Source organism: Kryptolebias marmoratus, linkage group LG9, assembly GCF_001649575.2.
Source record: "Kryptolebias marmoratus isolate JLee-2015 linkage group LG9, ASM164957v2, whole genome shotgun sequence".
Lineage (NCBI taxonomy): Eukaryota > Metazoa > Chordata > Actinopteri > Cyprinodontiformes > Rivulidae > Kryptolebias > Kryptolebias marmoratus.
The window spans coordinates 2532424-2536093 of record NC_051438.1 but is presented as its reverse complement, the minus strand read 5'-3'; positions in this window follow the sequence as shown (position 1 = coordinate 2536093).

Below are 3670 nucleotides of genomic sequence, written 5' to 3'. Positions count from 1 at the left end.
CCCCCCCCCCCCCCCCGCCCCCCACCTCTTATCCTGGCAGGTGCCTGGCTGAATGGGACTTCATCGCCATGGAGATTGAGGCAATGACACTCATGCATGCCCACACCTGTTCAGACAGTCACAGACTCAGAAATGAAACTGACTTTCATGAGCGAGTGGATGTGCTGTCTGACTGGAGGAGAAGTTGTCTCCCCGCAGAGGAGACGAACTGAACTGTCAGATGAAGGGGTACAAAAAACGGAACTAAACTCCAGCCCATCTTGGGGGATGAACAGTATAAAAGACCACTGACCTGGGTGGAAAACCCTCTAGTCTAATCTCCACACCACCCTCCAGTTCACTGCCTAGAGCAGTGGTTCCCAAAGTGTGGGGCGCGCCCCCTAGGGGGGGTGCGGTGCCACTGCAGGGAGGGTGGCGCGAGATGGATGAATAAAAAAAAACTGTGCCTGACTAAGCATAATGGACAGGTTTTTAACCCCATTTTACACAGAGGCTTTTTTTTAATGTATTGATGATAGCAAAGTTGAATATTGTTACAAATAAAAAAAGAAATATGTTTGAAATAACACTGACAGCAAAGATACTCTTCTACAGTATAGAACTAAAAACAAAAGTTACACAAAAATGTTTCACTGTAAAGATGGTTTGTAGTTTGTGTTGTTGCAACCTGAAGTGTGAAATAAACCTCAGTGTGTATAGGTTTATGTCTGGTTGAACGATGTGTATGCCCAGTTGATTTATTTTATTTATTTATTTATTTATTTTTGGTGTGTGGGGGGGTGGGGGGATTTCATTGTAATCCATAGGATGGCCCAGAGGAAAATCTTTGGGAACCACTGGCCTAGAGCATGTCAGTGTACATCTCCAGAGTGTAGGAAGACTTCCCCCACTCTGTTCCATCTTAGTGTGTGATTCATCTTGACCCTCCTTTGGGCTTGTGCTTTCTGCCTGTTTGTAGACACATGATCCTCAAGTGGACTCTCTCCAAAATAATCTGAAAAAATAAAAAATAAATAAATAAAAGACAACAAAAAACCCTGACCCCCAGAAACCTATGACGGCATATTAGGGCCACTCAGAAGAGAAAAAAAATAGAGGAAGAATTTCATTTTTTAAATTTTTTGTTTCCCAGGTTTGATAATAAAGTTGCAATGTCGAGATTAAAGTCAGAACACTGGGTTGAAAGAAGTCAAAATAATATTAAGTATGGGTGTAATGAGATTTTGTGACATGAGATCTCACACGACTGAAATGTCACAAAAGTTCCCATCAAGTTGAAAATGGGAGTCCAATAAAACCCTGTCTCTGTGTTTCTTGACTTTGGTAAAATTATCTTCTTCACCACTTTAAACTGTTTGTAGGACAGCAGTTCAAACAGATCATGCGGCCATTTCACTAAAAGCGTGTTGTGAGCAACTTCCCCCACTCTTCTGCAGTATGTGCTGAGAGAAAGAGTCACTGTCATGTATTTATTAAACAGAACAGATCTAATGTCGAGTTCACACAGTGATTTGTTGACTTTAAAGGTGAGAAAATAAAGTTTGAACTTTTCATTAATTTGTTTGAGTTAAAAGGAAAAAGTTGATCAAACTTTGAGGTGGAGGTAAAAAAATCCCCCTTCCAGCTCTCTATGCAAGCTTATTGTCTCTTTGTTCATAAGTGTGAGCAATGTTTCGCTGTAATGAAGATATTAATAAAAAAATCCAGGATTTTTAAAAAAAGAGGACACAAAAAAATAAGTCTTACTTTTAAAAAATCAGTAAACTGATTGTTCTAACATATAACTAAGATGTATTGAGAGAACTTTTGTTCTAATATTGAAAAAAGGTTGGCCCTTGATCAGGTTTTTTTTTTTATTTTGGCCGCAAGTAAAAATAAGTTTGAGCCCCTTTTAAGGTCTTAGAAGACTGAAAAGAAAAATCAGACCAGAGAGAGTCCAGTCTCTTGAGTTTGTGGCAAAAGCTTTTTTCTCTGAAACCAGGATGCTGCTTTGTCTTGTGACATGAGTACCCCTAATGTTGAGAGAGAGCTGAACATGTTGTGGAAAAAGTCTGAATATTTTGACAAAAGAAAGTCACATTTTTGAATGGAAAGTTATATTATTATTGACAGAAAAAAGTCAAACCAAAAAAACATGGAATATTATTCTTTTTTCACAAATTTCAGGGTTTTTTTCTGTCAATAAGATTTCAGCTTTAAACTAGAATTTTAAAAAATAACACTTCTGAGATTTTTTTCTTTTGAGTGGCCCTAATACTACGTCATTGAAATCCATGGTTTACTGCTCAGTTTAAAAGTTATTATGTTGGTGGGCATATATGTGGCTTGGCATGAAATCCGTCATTTTATCCCACTGAATGTGCACAGACAGAACCTAAAACACTCCTTATCTCTACTGTATTCACCTCTGAATCATGAAATAAATGTATAAACTGAGATTCTTTTACCCTGACTTCCAGTGCTTTTAGTTTCAACTATTTTTATAGATTGAAGAGCTTTATAGTTTTTCAGGTCTTCAGGATTTGGCAAAACAGGGAACTGAAGATGAATCTGAAGAGAATATGTGCTGAAATGTCAAAGGAAGGTTTTTTCAGCTGAATTCATGAAGCCACCAAGTTGACCAACTGATCCTCTATGAGAGATCAAATAAACAAAAATGTGTAATGGACCTTTTTTGTCTGTTAAACCAGAATACATACATATTATGGAAGTTGTAAAGTGTTTTTCCGGTGTTAGCCTCAGTGTCATTATGCTCTAAGGAGCTGGTAGTGTAGTCCCTCATAAATTTGTCAAACACAAAGTTCAGACTTCATTACAAAAACTTTTAATTAGGAGTTGTACAACATACTTAGAGAAAGGATGTAGCAGAAACTAGTGGAAGAAAAAACTGTAAATCTGGAGTATGTTAAACAACTTTTTTAGAAAAGTTTCTGCACTAGGACTTTTTTGTCAGGATGATACAGAGGCTGATGGAGAAGATGGTTTGTCTTGGTTCAATTTTAATTCAGTTCAGTTTATTTAGTTAGCACTAATTCACAACAGTAACCACCTCAGGCACTATACAATAAAAAAAGAAAAAACAAGTCCAAATAGTAAATCCAATTCAGTCAAAAACAGATACAGATTCAAATACAATTAGTCATTTCAATCCAATTATAATGCAGTGCATTCACAAACAGTAAAATATAAAATGCAGATGAGTTATCTATTTAAAAGTCTATCAGATTGCATACATTTTTCAATTGGTTGCAACACTCTCCTGTGTTGAGCCATGCATCCGTAGAGAGGTTGTTTGTCCCTAAGGACAAAACACCCAAACCCAAACTGAGCAGAGTTGTGTATGCAGTTCAGTGCAGCGAAGAATGTTCAGACCTTTATATTGGAGAGACCAAACAACCTTTCCACAGATGCATGGCTCAACACAGGAGAGCCACCTCTTCTGGACAGGACTCAGTGGTTCACCTACACATCAAGGATAAGGGACACTCCTTTCAGGATCAAAATGTTCATATTTTGGACCGAGAAGACAGATGGTTTGAGAGGGGGGTAAAAGAAGCCATTNTATGTCAAAAAGGAGAAACCAACATTAAACAGAGGAGGAGGTCTCAGATTCCAGCTTTCAAAAACATATAATGGAGCTTTAGGCCTGATCCCCAGTCAGTTTCATTCC